General features: G+C 38.9%; 1 long non-coding RNA gene across 6 annotated transcripts in view; it reads right to left on the bottom strand.

Annotated features, from left to right (window-relative positions):
* The window catches only part of LOC131492619 (uncharacterized), a 109,658-nt gene that overhangs the window by 87,127 nt on the left and 7,356 nt on the right, over positions 1-15,175 (bottom strand). For all 6 annotated transcript variants that reach the window (XR_009252187.1, XR_009252182.1, XR_009252185.1 and 3 more), the window contains exons 2-3: positions 13,413-13,688; positions 10,698-11,023 (exon numbers count right to left, since the gene is read on the bottom strand). This is a non-coding gene — a long non-coding RNA (uncharacterized LOC131492619). The remainder of the gene's footprint in view (positions 1-10,697; positions 11,024-13,412; positions 13,689-15,175) is intronic.

Raw genomic sequence — 15,175 nt, 5'->3', positions numbered from 1 at the left:
GTCTCATCTCATCTTTCTTCACTCTGACCCTCCTGCCTCCACTTAGAAGGACCCTTGTGATTACCTGGTTACACCAGATAATTCAGGACAATCTTCCCTTAACTTAACCACAACTGCAAAGTCCCTCTTGCCGTGTAAGGTAACATATTTACAGGTTCCGGGGATTTGGATGTGGATATGATTGGGGCTATTATTTAGACTATCACAGTCATTTAAAATAATCGGGCCATTTCACACGTACCCCAGTGTTTACAGCAGCACTATCGACAATAGCCAAAGTATGGAAAGAGCCCAAATGTCCATCGATGGATGAATGGACAAAGAAGACATGGCATGCATATATATATATATATATACATATATATATACATATACATATACATATACATATATATGTGTACATACATATATATACACACAATGGAGTATTACTCGGCAACCAAAAAGAATGAAATCTTGCCATTTGCAACTACATGGATGAAACTAGAGGGTATTACAATGAGCAAAGTTAGAGAAACAGAAATATCATATGACTTCACTCATAGGAGGAATTTAAGGTACAAAACAGATGAACATAAGGGAAAGGAAGCAAAAATTATATAAAAAAAGGAGACAAAGCATAAGAGACTCTAAATATAGAGAATAAACAGAGAGTTGCTGGAGGGGTTGTGAGAGAGGGGATGGGCTAAATGGGTAAGGGACATTAAGGAATCTACTCCTGAAATCACTGTTGCACTATATGCTAACTTGGATGTAAATTTAAAAAATAAGTAAATTATAATAAAATAAAATAAAATAAAATAAAATAAAATAAAATAAAATAAAATAAAATAAATCAGGCTATTTAACCTTCTGGAAACTGCCCTTAAATTTCCCCAGAATATACACAAAACTTTCTATTTTCTCATTTTTCACTAATAAAGTTTGCTTTTCTTTAGATGCAACCAGTTGATAAAAATAATGCCATTGCTGATTCAATATATTTTTTCTATTTTGGTTAATTATCAATGTTTTGATACAATAGCATACTACAATTTCACGGCAAATATGTATTCTGTGTAATCAGGCTAAATCGAGAAGCAAACAGCTATTATGATATTTATCCTCTGGGTGAGTTATTTCGTACTCCCAAACAATGTACTCACCAACTTGAAAGACAAGCTTTTTTTTTTTTTTAATGTTTGTTTATTTTTGAGAGACAAGAGAGAGAGCATGACTGGGGAAGAGATAGAGAGAGAGGGAAACAGAATATGAAGCAGGCTCCAGGCTCTGAGCTGTTGGCACAAAGCCTGACACAGGGCTCGAACTCACGAGCCGTGAGATCATGACCTGAGCCGAAGTCAGATGCTTAACCAACTGAGCTACCGAGGCATCCCCAAACTTTTTTTATTGTGATTATATATATATATATATATATAATCGATATTGTAAGAAAATGTATATGTTTCTATATATATCAGAAAATGTATATGTCTCTCTATATATATACAAAACATAAATTTTGCCATTTTAAACATTTTTAAGTGTACAATTTAATGGCATTATTATTATTATTACTTACAATGTCGTGTAACCATCACCACTATCTATCTCTAAAACCCTCTCATCGCCCCAAACAGAAACCCTGTACCCATTAAACACTAACTGCCATTCCCTCCTCCTCCCAGCCCCTAGAAATCTTGAATCTACTTCTGTCTCTATGAATTTGCCTGTTTTAGATATTTAAGTGGTACATTATGATAGTTGTCCTTTCCTTCTAGTTTGTTTTATTTAACATAATGTTTTCAGGATCCAATATGTTGTAGCATGTGTAAGTACTTTGTTCTTTTTATTGCTGAATATTCTGTTGTATATATAATACCACATTTGTTTACCCATCTATCTGTTGATGACATTTGGGTTGTTTTCCCCTTTTGACTCTTATGACTAATGCTGCTATGAATATTGTTATGTCAGTATCGGTTTAAGTCCTTGTTTCTGGATACATACCTAGGAATGGAATTGCTGGATGATAAGGTAATCCTATGTTTAACTTTTTGAGGAATTGCCAAACTGTTTTCCACAGCAGCTGTTCCATTTCACATTCCCACTGTCACAGACCATGAGTCTGGAGTTCTCTCTTGTCCATCAAGAGAATAGATGCAGAATTGAATATGACAGAGGCTAATGTCCAGGAGGAGACAAGAGCCCTGAAGAGGGGTTTCATCTCGGTATTTATTGGGCTCTCAAGATATTACCCATGTGGTGAATGTGAAGAAAACAAGACCTTACACACGTGGTGAACGTTCAGAAAACAATCAGACAGTAATCATTAACTTGTGTGTGTAGGAAGCAAAGGATCTGGGGGGCAAGAGGAGTTTGTGATCAAAGCACAATAGTATATTGGCATCAGATGGAAAGTAATTTCCTGCAGGTGATATAACAGGTTACCCATGATCCCATTACAACATCTCGCTAGGTAACCTCGGGCACTTTCACCTTGTGGCAGTGACTTTCTGCCCTAAACTTTCTTAACACATTTATGTAAGTATAAGGAATTCTCAAACCTATTTCCCCACACCCACAAGTGATGGACTAGAGCTCTACTTTCTCCACATTTTAACCAACCCTACTTTGTGTTAATTTTAGCCATTCTAACAGGTGTGAAGTGATATCTCATTGTGGTTTTGATTTGCATCTTTTCACATGCTTATTGGCCATCTGTATATCTTTTGGGAGGGAAATGTCTATGCAAGTCCTTTGCCCATTTAAAAAATTAAGTCCTTTGTATTCTTGTTGAGTTAAAGGATTCTCTACATATTTTGGATATTTGTCCCTTAGGGTTAGGGGTAGCAAGTATTTTCTCCCATTCAACGGGTTGTCTTTTTATTCTCTTAAAGGTGCTCTTTTTGTACAAAAGTTTTTAATTTTGACGAAGTCCAAATTATCTATTCTTTGTCACTTGTAATTTTGGTTTCATATTTAAGAAACCATTGCCAAACCTCAGTTCATAAAGACTTTTTCCTATGTTTTTTCTCTAAGAGTTTTATAGTGTTTAATTTTTAAATTTTATAGCTTTTAAATTTAGGTCTTTGATCCATTTTGAGTTCATATTTGTACATGGTGCAAAGAAAGGGTCCAACTTCATACTTTTGAATGTGGATACCCCAGCACCATTTGGTAAAGGACTGTCCTTTCCTCACTGAATGGTCTTAGCTACTTTCCAAAAAATCAATTGATCATAGATTTGAGGGTTATTTCTGAGTTCTCAGTTCTCTCGAGTCCATTGGTTTGTATGTCTTCCTTACGCCAGGGTCACATGGTTTGGAGTATGATAGCTTTGTAGTAAGTATTGATACTAGGAAGTGTGAGTGCTATAACTCTGTTCTTTTTCAGATTGTTTTGGCTATTCTGGGTCCCTTGACCCAGAATTTAGGACAGGCTTCTCCATTTCTGCAAAAGGATTGTTGGGACTTTGATAGTGATTGCACCAAATATGCATATCACTCTGGGTAATATTGTCATCTTAACAATACTAAGTCTCCCAAATCTATGAACACATGATGCCTTTCCATTTATTTAGGTTTCTCTAGTTTTTTTTTTTTACTTTATTATTTTTGTAAAATTTAAATCCAAGTTAGTTAACATATTTCAGGAATAGAATTTAATGATTCATCACTTACGTACAACACCCAGTGCTCATCCCAACAAGTGCCCTCCTCAATGTCCATCGCCCATTCAGACCATCCCCCCACCCAACACCCCACTAGCAATCCTCAGTTCTCTGCATTTAAGAGTTTCTCATGGTTTGTCTCTGTTTTTATCTTATTTTTGTTTCCCTTCCCCTATGTTCATCTATTTTGTTTCTTAAGTTCCACATATGAGTGAAATCATATATTTGTATTTCTCTGACTTATTTTGCTTAGCATAATACACTCTAGTTCCATTCATGTTGTCGCAAATGAAGGGATTTCATTCTTGTTGACCACCAAGTAATATCCCATTGTGTATATATACCACATACTCTTTATCCACTCATCTATTGATGGACATTTGGGCTCTTTCCATACTTTGGCTGTTGTCAACAGTGCTGCTGTAAACATTGGGGTGCACGTGTCCCTTCAAAACAGCATTCCTGTATCTCTTGGATAAATACCTAGAAGTACAATTGCTGGGTTGTAGCATAGTTCCATTTTTAACTTTTTGAGGAACCTCCATATTATTTTCCAGAGTGGCTGCACCAGTTTGCATGCCCACCAACAGTGCAAAAGGGTTCCTCTTTCTCCACATCTTTGCCTACACCTGTTGTTGCCTGAGTTAACTTTAGCCATTCTGACAGGTATGAGGTGGTATCTCGTTGTGGTTTCGATTTGTATTTCCCTGATGATGAGTGATGTTGAGCATATTTTCATGTGTCTGTTGGCCATCTGGATTTCTTCTTTGGAAAAGTGTCTATTCATGTCTTTTGCCCATTTCTTCACTGGATTATTTGGGTTTTTTGGTGTTGAGTTTGATAAGTTTCTTATTGATTTTGGATACTAACCCTTTATCTGATATGTCATTTGCAAACATCTTCTCCCATTCTGTCGGCTGCCTTCTCCCATTCTTGTCCGTTGTTTCCTTCACTGTGCAGAAGTTTTTATCTCGATGGGTCCCAATAGTTTATTTTTTGCTTTTGCCTCTAATTTATTTTTCTCTTGCCTCTGGAGACATGTCAAGTAAGAAGTTGCTGCGGCTGAGGTCAAAGAGGTTGTTGCCTGTTTTCTCATCTAGGATTTTTATGGTTTCCTGTCTCCAATTAGGTCTTTCATCCATTTGGAGCTTATTTTTGTGTATGGTGTAAAAAGTGGTCCAGGTTCATTCTTCTGTATATTGCTGTCCAGTTTTCCCAACACCATCTACTGAAGAGACTGTCTTTTTTTCCATTGGATATTATTTTCTGCTTTATGAAAGATTAGTTTGCCAATATGTTTGTGGGTCCATTTCTGGGTTGTGGTCTGAAAATATGCAAGGTATGATCTCGATCTTTTTGTACGTGTTCAGAGCTGATTTGTGACCCATTTTGTGATCTGTTCTGGAGAATGTTTCATGTACACTTAAGAAGAATGTGTACTTGGTGCTTTAGGATGAAACGTTCTGAACATATCTGTTAAGTCCATCCAGTTCAGCGTGCCATTCAAAGAGAATGTTTCCTTGTTGATTTTCTGCTTCGATGATCTGTCCACTGTTGTAAGTGGTGTCTTAAAGTCCCCTACTATTATGATATTATCATCAATGACTTTCTTTATGTTTGTGTTTAATTGGCTTATATATTTGTGTGATCCCACATTGGCGGCATAAATATTTACAACTGTTACATCTTCTTGGTGGATAGACACCTTAATTATGATATAATGACCTTCTTCATTTATTGTTACAATCTTTACTTTAAAATCTAGTTTGTCTGATATAAGTATGGCTACTCCAGCTTTTCTTTGACAACCATTGTCATGATAGATGGTTCTCCATCCCCTTACTTTCAATCTGCAGGTGTCTTTAGGTCTAAAATGAGTCTCTTGTAAGCAGCATGTAGATGGTACTTGATTTTTTATCCATTCTGATACTCTATGTCTTTTGATTGGAACATTTAAGTCCACTGACATTTAGGGTGAGTACTGAAAGATATGAACTTAGTGCCACGGTGTTGCCTGTCGAGTCGGGTGTTTCTGGTGGTGTTCTCTGGTCCTTTCTGGACTTTGTTGCTATTGCTCTTTCTCATTTTATCTTTTCTCTACTCAAAAAGTCCCCCTTAAAATTTCTTACAGGGCCGGTTTAGTGGTCACAAACTCCTTTAGTTTTGTTTGCCTGGGAAACTCTTTTTCTCTCCTTCTATTTTGAATGACAGCCTTGCTGTATAAAGAATTCTTGGCTGCATATTTTTCTAATTCAGCATGTTGAATATATCCTGCCACTCCTCTCTGGCCTGCCAAGTTTCTGTGGATAGGTCTGCTGCAAACCTGATCTGTTTTCCCTCATACATTAAGGACTTTTTCCCCCCTTGCTGCTTTCATCATTCTTTCCTTGTCTGTGTATTTTGTGAATTTGACTATGATATGCATTGGTGATGTTTGGTTTTTATTGAATCTAATGGGAGTTCTCTGTGCTTCTTGGATCTTGATGTCTGTGTCCTTCCCCAGATTAGGGAAGTTTTCTGCTATACTTTGCTCACATAAACCTCCTGTCCCCTTTTATTTCTCTTCATCTTCTGGGACTCCTTTGATTCAGATATTATTCCTTTTTAATAAGTCACTGAGTTCTCTAAGTCTCATATCGTGATCCTTTGCCTTTGTTTTTTTTCTGCTTCATTATTTTCCATAATTTTATCTTCTATATCGCTGATTCCCTGCTCTGCTTCATCCATCTTTGCCATCGTGGCATACATTTGAGATTGCATCTTGATTATAGCCTTTTTAATTTCTGCCTATCTAGATTTTATTTTTATCTCCGCCGAAAGGGATTCTCTGGTGTCTTCTTTGCTTTTTTTCAACCCCAGCTAGTATTCTTATTATCATGGTTTTAAGTTCTAGTTCAGACATCTTACTTATGTCTGTGTTAAGTCCCTGGCTGTCATTTCTTCCTGTTCTTTCTTTTGGAGTGAATTCCTTCATTTTGTCATTTGAGGGGAAGAAAAACATTAATAAAAAGAAAATTTTAAATAAAAAAAACACAAAAAATCAAATAAAGGAGGCTAGATCCTAGGTGTGGTTTAGTCTGCTTGTTGAAAGAAGTTTGATAGAACAGAGTACAAAGGGAAAGGAAAGAAAAAAAGGGTAAGAAATTTTTTAAAATGTATATAATAAAACAGAATAAAATAAAAAAAGAAAATGAAATATAATAAAAAACTTAAAAAAATTAAAAAATAAAAACAAAATTTTCTTTCTATATTCAAGAAAGAAAAAGAAAAGAAAGAAGAAAACAATTTAAGCAAAAACAAAAGCAAAGGAAACAAACAAGTAAGCTAACCAGCAAACAGAATGAAACCCAAATGAAGTTACATCCAGTTTCCCCTAAAACTGACACTATGAAGCCCTCTATAGTCCGCATACTAAGCAGGTGGAGTGATTTGTGCTGGTCTTGTGTGGGATGTGCTTGGAGGGTGCAGTTAGGCACAATTTGGTGTAACAGCTCTGTTCTCCACTGGGTGGCACTGCTTAGCTTACTGGGGTGGAATCAGTGTGGCATGTATGTGCATGCACTGGAAAGGTGGAAATGGCTTCACCCGGTTCCCCTGCCTCTGGCACAGGAACTTTGTGGTCTCATTGACCCGCAATCACACATCCCTCCTTTGTCTCAGGCTTCCATCCACTCCCGCCCTTACCCTATGTCCAAGCCATCCCCCTGCCAGGGAGCACTTCCCTCAAGAGTTTTGTCTCAGATCGGGTTGTGTTTCAAAACCCCACACTTCAGAGACTCCTGTGGGTTGGACCCCCAACTCTCTGGGGGAGGGTATTACTGAGCAATGGCCGGTGCAAGCTTGCCCCAGAAAACATTTGTGGGATCCTGCAGTGGCAGAGATTAATGGCAAACCACAATACCCAGCCAGCGCCAGGTTTCACCACACTCTGGTGTCTTTGTCCCAATACCAGCAAACGTGGGTACTCTCCAGGGTCCGCTAGAACCTTTGCCTGCGGGGAGGCCATAGGGCCTCTACCAAATGCCCTCCTAGCAGGGGAACCACTTCTCCTGTGTGGCACATGGACCTCTTAGACCCTGCTGCCTGCTCCTGGGGATTCACCCTACTTCCTCACTAGAACAGCACCAGGCACTGAGCTCCAAAACTTCAGACTCTGTGTTCCACTGTTTGTAGAATCCTGGTGGTATGGAAACTCTCTCCTTTCTTCCCATCAGTGGTTTTGGAATAGATTTCTTGTTCAGTCCCCTGTGAGTGTTTTCACTCTTTCTCTCCAGCTACTTTTGGGAGGGGGGGGGATGGTGTTTTTTTGAATGATCTCCATACGCCTCACTCTCTCCCTTTCTCTTTCTCTCTCTGTGAATATAGCTCCCTATCTTCCATGACTTTTGCCTCCCTCAGTTTACCTCTCCACACTGTGTACGTACCGAGTTCTGCAGCTCACGCTATGCAGACTGTTGTTTTAATCCTCAGATCAATTTCCTATGTGTTCAAAGTGATTTGGTGGTGATCTAGCTGAGTTTCAGGAATAAGACAAACTTAAAGGCTCCATGCTGCTTTGCAATCTTAACCCCATCGGTTTCTCTAATTCTTTAAGCAATGTTTTATAGTTTTCAGTATAGAAGTTTTGTGCCTCTCATTGGTTAAATTTATTCCTAAGTATTTCATTCTTTTGGCTGTTATTGCAAATGGAATTGTCTTAATTTCCTTTTCAGATTTTCCATTGCTAGTATATAAAAATTCAGTTGATTTTTGTGTCATTTTGTAGCCTTCAATTTTGCTGAATTCATTAATTAGCTCTAAAAGGAGTATGTGGGGGAGTATGTATGCATATTTGCATGAATTCTTAATGTTTTCTACATTTACGTAATCTGTCATATAGGCAGTTTTTCTTCTTCATTTCCAATTTGGGTGTACTTTATTTCTTTTTTCTTGTCTAATTGCTCTGGAACTGCCAACTCTATGTTGAACAGAAGTGGCAAAAACAGGCATTCTTGTCTTGTTCCCAGGATTAGAGGAAAAGCTTTCTATCCTTTCCCATTGGGTATGATGTTAGCTGTAGGTTTTTTATATATAGCCTTTATCATGCTGAGAAGGTTCTCTTCTATTCCTAGTTTATTGAATATTTGTATCATGAAGGGATGTTGGATGTTATCAAGTGCTTTTTCTTTTAACATTTTTTTTTGAGAGAGAGACAGAGAGAGAGAGAGAGAGAGAGAGAGAGAGAGACAGAGCATGAGTGGGGGAGGGGCAGAGAGAGAGGGAGACACAGAATCAGAAGCAGGCTCCAGGTTCCGAGCTGTCAGCACAGAGCCCCATGCAGGGCTGGAACCCAAAACTGTGAGATCATGACCCGAGCTCAAGTCAGACGCTCAACCGACTGAGCCAACCAGACGCCTCAAGTGCTTTTTCCACATCAATTGAGATGACCATGTGGCTCTCCCCAACCTTCATTCTATTAATGTAGTGATTGATTTTGTATGCTGAACCACTATTGCCTAAATCCCCCCTTGGCTGTGGTGTATAATCCTTTTTATATGCTGCTGAATTTCATTTGCTAGCATCTGTTGAGGATTTTGGTGTCTATATTTGTAAAGGATAGTGGTCTGTAGTTTTCTTTTCTTGTAGTGTCTTGTCAGACTTTGATATCAGGGTAATGCCAGCCTCAAGGAAGGAATTGAGAAGTATTTTTTCCTCTTCTATTCATTTAATAGGCCTTTCTTTGTTGGGAGACTTTTTTGTTCTGTTTTGCTTTTGGTTTTGGTTTTTTGTTGGGAGATTTTTGATTGTTGATCTAATCTTCTTATTAAAGGTCTTTTCCGATTTTCTATCTCTTCTTGAGCCAGTTTTGGTAGTTTGAGTGTTTCTAGGCATTTGTCCATTTCCTCCAGGATATACAATTTATTTGGTATACAGCTATTCCTAGTATTCTCTTATGCTGTTTTTTTATTGCCGTAGTCAGTAGTAATATCTCCTCTTTCACTTCTGATTTTAGTAGTTTAAGTATTCTTTTTTTACTTTCTTAATCTAACTAAAGGTTTGTCAATTTGTTCATCTTTCCAAAGAAACAGTTTTTGGTTTCATTGATTCTATTGTTTTTGCATTCTCTATTTCTGCTCTAATCCTTATTATTGTTACTTTTTCCCTCAAACTCAATTTAACATATCCAGGAATTAATTTTTTCCTTAAATGCCTAAAACATAAAAATAAATAAATACCTCTGTGCCATCAGACAAAGAATAGCCTATTTGTTAGATTCACTGCTTAATCCACATGAACAGCTCTCATATAACAAATAGAATACTACTATGTCTTTATGAAGATGTTCAAAAAAGGTTTAATTAAGGTCATGGGAGAGAACAGCCCCAGACTGGATGTTTAGGCCATTCGCTTAAGACTTGTGTCCAGCTGAGAGAGACCAATGCCATGAGCCTCTTGGGTATTTACAGGAAAAACTGAAACCAAGCCTCTCATTTTTAGACTGTGATGTCATCATGAAACACCTTATAACTGGGTCTCGTTCTGAAGAAGACAAGCATGACAAGAGTCCTCTGATATCCTATGAACAACGATTCCTCCCCTTGAGGGAAAAGCACGGATCTAAGTGATGCCAGTACGGTAACGTGGATTCCACCACTCTCCCCAGAGATGTGGCTCATAAGTCCCTAGGACTGGCTTTCTAGGGCTGTGCTTGGGAGAGGTGCCTTCTCTCTGAGGTTCAATTGTATCTCCTGCTTAGCCTTCACACTTCACCTCGTCTGACCCAGATTACCGTCACCGCCCACACCTCCTCTTCTTCCCTGTGCTTCTTCCTGAACCATGATCATTCTGAGTGAGAGACCTCAGTCTAAGGAGCTGGGATCAGAAAGTCACCATCTGGGATTTGCTTTTATTCTCAAGAGGTGACTTCAGCAAGATCAAGAAAGGCACAACAGGACGTTTAACCTAAGGGGCTAATGAGGCTTAATGGGCACTTATACCAATTAGGAGACTTTCTGCGGAGAATAATGAGACAAAGGGTAGTTTAAACAGTAAAGATGGGTATTACCTTAGATGCCAGGACGCCCACGGCAAGCACACTCCTGGGTTACTTGATCAGCTCCACAGTATCACGAAGGACTCGGGTCCACATTCGGCCATGTCATCTTGCTGTGCTGGTCTTGTCTGCAAACTGGCTCCTGTCTGCTTGCAAGATGCCCGCGGCAGGTACCGTCATCACATCCGGGTGTGACAATGACCAGGGCAGTTGCCTCTTCCTTATGTATACTGTTCTCACTCACTTTAAGAATGAAGTTTTTTTTTAAGATTATATTTAAAATTATTGGCATCTCGGTGCTGTCCATCTCTTTCGTCTTTGCGAACCATCAGTCCAATCTATCAAAAACAAAATGTTGGTGTAAAATAAATTTTTTTAAATAAGTTTCATGGAATAGTTGTTGAGTGAGCTGGGGATTTGAGGTGCATAGAGGGAGAAGTGCATAGACTTTTAGAAGGTGAGGATCTACTGGGGCTTAAATCCTGCAGGAACAGAAATTTGGAACCGGAGGAAAAATTTTGAGTCGGGATTTCTTGTGCTGTTTTTTTTTTCTTTGTTTGTATCTCCTTAATTCTAAAAGAATTGTATTCTATAACTTGCCTTGGCTAAGTTTTCTTAATCTTATACTCTAAACTGTCTCATTTAATCAATAAGAAGTACTCCACCATCTTTGAAGTACCCATTTTAGGCATTTCATTCACTGAATACCATCTCCTTTCCTTCCAGAATATTGAACTGTGCCAACTGCAATACTCCTTTGAGTCATTAGGATCTCCAATCCACTGATCCTATAAAGTGTTGAGTGTTTGTTGCCCCATCACTCGTCTTTTTTAGAACCAAAACAACTTTCTCAGAAACTGCTCAGTAGATGGTCCTTCATATCTCAGTGCCTAGAATTGAGTGACATGTTCTTTTTTTTTTTTTTTTTAAAGAGAGAGAGAGAGGGCACAAGTGAGTGAGGGGCAGAGAAAAAGAGGGAGAGAGAAAGACAGAATCCTATGAGAGGCAGAGAGAGAGAGGGAGGGAGAGAGAAGCAGGGTTCACCTGAAGTGGGGCATGAGCTCACCCAAAGCATGGCTCGAGATCACCCCCATGAGGGACTCAGACTCTCAAACTGTGAGATCATGATCTGAGCTGAAGTCAGATTCAGATACCTAATGACTAAGCCACCCAGGTGCCTGACATGCTCTTTATTTAACAAAAACTGGCAAGAACAATATAGTTACCAGGATTGGTTTAAACCAATCAGGACTCTTCCCTTAAGTGGGGACAGAGTGACCTTCCTTGAAGGTGAATACGTACACACATTGATTCCAAGAAAAAAGGCAGAATGAATGTTGAGTGGTTTACTAATAGTAACTATTATAGCGTTATACGCAATATTTATACTTTTAGCCCCAGCTACAAATGACACTTTTTGAGGTCACTGTTCATTTGGAAGGAATGGGGTAGGTGTCAGGAAAAGAAACACAAAGATGGCTCTTTCCACTGAAACATTCCAGAACTGGTTCTACTAAGTACTAGTTAGATGAGACGACTTTAGACAAGGCACCTAACCTTTGTTTTGATTTCCACATCCACAATGTCATGGATAGCTGGGAACGTAATTACATTGCATAAATACAAAGCAATATTATTACCACATTTCACCTTCTCATACTGTCTGCTCTATGTCATTTATTCATTCATACTTACACCCTTTTAACAAATAATTGCTGACAGTCTACTTAATGCAAGGCATGAATATCTGAGGATCAACCAAGTTTTCACCATGGCTCTTGCATCTAAGGTATTAACTAATGAATGATTTAGCAGTAACTGCTTTATCTCCTAGAGTACAGAATCAGACAAGGCAGTGCAAGATATAAGACAAAAAAGGCGGGGGAATGACGGGTGTTGTTTATGGAACAATAATGGTTGCTTCAGTTGGAGCAGTTATCCTGTTTACTAAAAATGCTGCCACCAAGTATGTGAGTTCATAGATGCCTACACTGCTTTCCTAGCTTAGAAACACCTACTGATACACAGTATAGGCAAAGCAACCCAACCCAAGAAATACGGGTTTATGTTACAAGAAAACAGTGACAAAACCTGAAAGATTGGTTCATGTGTGGGCCAGTGAGACAACGTGAAACTTATTAATGTATTAAAGAAGAACTAATAAACTTTTCTCTGAAAGTTCTCTGTTCTTGGGAATAAGGAAATAACGATGGCTTTAAAGCCAGCTAACCAATTATCTTAAAGATCTAATCACTCAAAGAGATCTTCCAATTTTGGAAAGCTAACATTTCGGGGAAAAATAAGATGTTTAAATTATTGCCGTTGTCTATGCTTGTACTTGAAAAACACAAGGAAGAGGAGAAATTTTTACCAGGATTTAGAACACATTATTCATCTTTGTGATGGGATAACAAGACATTTTGGAGGGGACTTCTCAAGGAAATGATGTCTCTGAACAACAGTACTGGCATGTACAGGAAAATCCTTGTAGACCAGGACCAGAAAGTGAATAGCAAAGCACAAAAAGAATACTGGCAATTTAAACACTTAAAATAGTTCAATGGATTTAGAACCAACATTCGATGGGAAGGAAGAATTTCCTTCAATTCTTAAGATCAAAATCCTATCAAAATCTTAAGATGTGTTAAGACACTAGACGGGAACGTTTGTCACTGCAAAATAACTCCCATAGCAAGGTATAATAGAGAATGTAAAATAAAAGGTCACCTCTATTATTGTGCATGGTTCAGTGAAGTTTTCTACTCATCAGTTGAAACACAACGTTGTTAAACAATTCAGCGTAGCTTTCATATGCTGGCGAACAACATAGTGGCCAGCTATCAGTGATGATAGCGTTCCTTTCAAGCCAAGGTAGTTTATCTCTGGAGTCTGGTGGTCTATCGAACCTCCACATTCAAGCAAGGTTGAAGGGACTGCTGTTGAAGCATGGATCGTACCAGCCCCATCCATACATATGGTCCCTTCTTCTCTTGGCTGTTTCTACTGCAATAAAAAACAAATAAGCACTAAATCAATGACCAGGAAAGGAAAAGTGAAACAGCAGGGCAGTAAGATACTAGAGTTAAAGCTTTCTTGGCACAGGCACGAAGTTAGTTGCTTAATGTAGTTGTGAGATCACAAAGATCTATGACAAGCTGGCCATTGTCAGTTTACTTGGCTAAAGGAAAATCGACAATAAGAAACATCTTAATTGTGCTCAGTAAACATTACACACTGATTTGGGGCCAGGAACTATAGCACATCTTTATATAAACTGCTTCATTTAATCCTATCAACAACCCTATGATATAGATAGTATGCTCAGTTGAGGCAACAGTTTAACTTGCTCCAGATCTCACAGATATTAAGTGATGCACCTGGAATTTGAAAACCAGAAAGCCTAATTTCAGAAACCACGGTTTAAATTTTTTTTAAGTTTATTTATGTATTTTGAGAGCAGAAGAGACAGCACAAATGGAGGAGGGGCAGAGAGAGGGAGAGAATACCAAGCAGGCTCCACACTGTCAGCACGGAGCCTGATGCAGGCTTGAACTCATGAACCCTGAGATCAGGACCTGAGCCATAACCAAGAGTCAGTCGCTTAACTGACTGAGCCACCCAGGCGCCCCCAGAAACCATTTTTTTAATCGATACTTTCTATGCTTACACAGACAGTCTACCCTTCCCCCCATAGTATTTACCCTTTTCCTTTCTTTATTGTTTCTGCATCAGAAAGCCATCTTCTTTAGGAACCTTTTTTAAAAGCATTATAGATGTGGGGCGCCTGGGTGGCGCAGTCGGTTAAGCGTCCGACTTCAGCCAGGTCACGATCTCGCGGTCCGTGAGTTCGAGCCCCGCGTCAGCCTCTGGGCTGATGGCTCGGAGCCTGGAGCCTGTTTCCGATTCTGTGTCTCCCTCTCTCTCTGCCCCTCCCCCGTTCATGCTCTGTCTCTCTCTGTCCCAAAAATAAAAATTTAAAAAAAAAAAAAAAAAAAAAAAAGCATTATAATTTTTTAATTTTTTTTCAACGTTTTTTATTTATTTTTGGGACAGAGAGAGACAGAGCATGAACGGGGGAGGGGCAGAGAGAGAGGGAGACACAGAATGGGAAACAGGCTCCAGGCTCCGAGCCATCAGCCCAGAGCCTGACGCGGGGCTCGAACTCACGGACCGCGAGATCGTGACCTGGCTGAAGTCGGACGCCTAACCGACTGCGCCACCCAGGCGCCCCAAAAAAAGCATTATAGATGTAACTTAAAATACTATATTTGACATCATGCAATCTTAAAAGTGGAATGACTGTTTTAGAAATCCTATGAATAATCTGGGAAAAATACCGTATTCTTTAATATAATGGATGGATTAGAAAAGCTCTACATTTTTTTAAGTTTATGTATTTATTTTGAGAGAGAAAGAGATTAAGAGAGTGGGGAAGAACAGACAGAAAGGGAGAAAGAGATCCTCAAGCAGGCTCCATGCTGTCAGCGCAG

This window comes from Neofelis nebulosa, chromosome 13, assembly GCF_028018385.1.
Source record: "Neofelis nebulosa isolate mNeoNeb1 chromosome 13, mNeoNeb1.pri, whole genome shotgun sequence".
Taxonomy (NCBI): Eukaryota; Metazoa; Chordata; class Mammalia; order Carnivora; family Felidae; genus Neofelis; species Neofelis nebulosa.
Note: the sequence above shows the minus strand (reverse complement) of the source record. Positions and strands in the feature narration are given on the sequence as shown.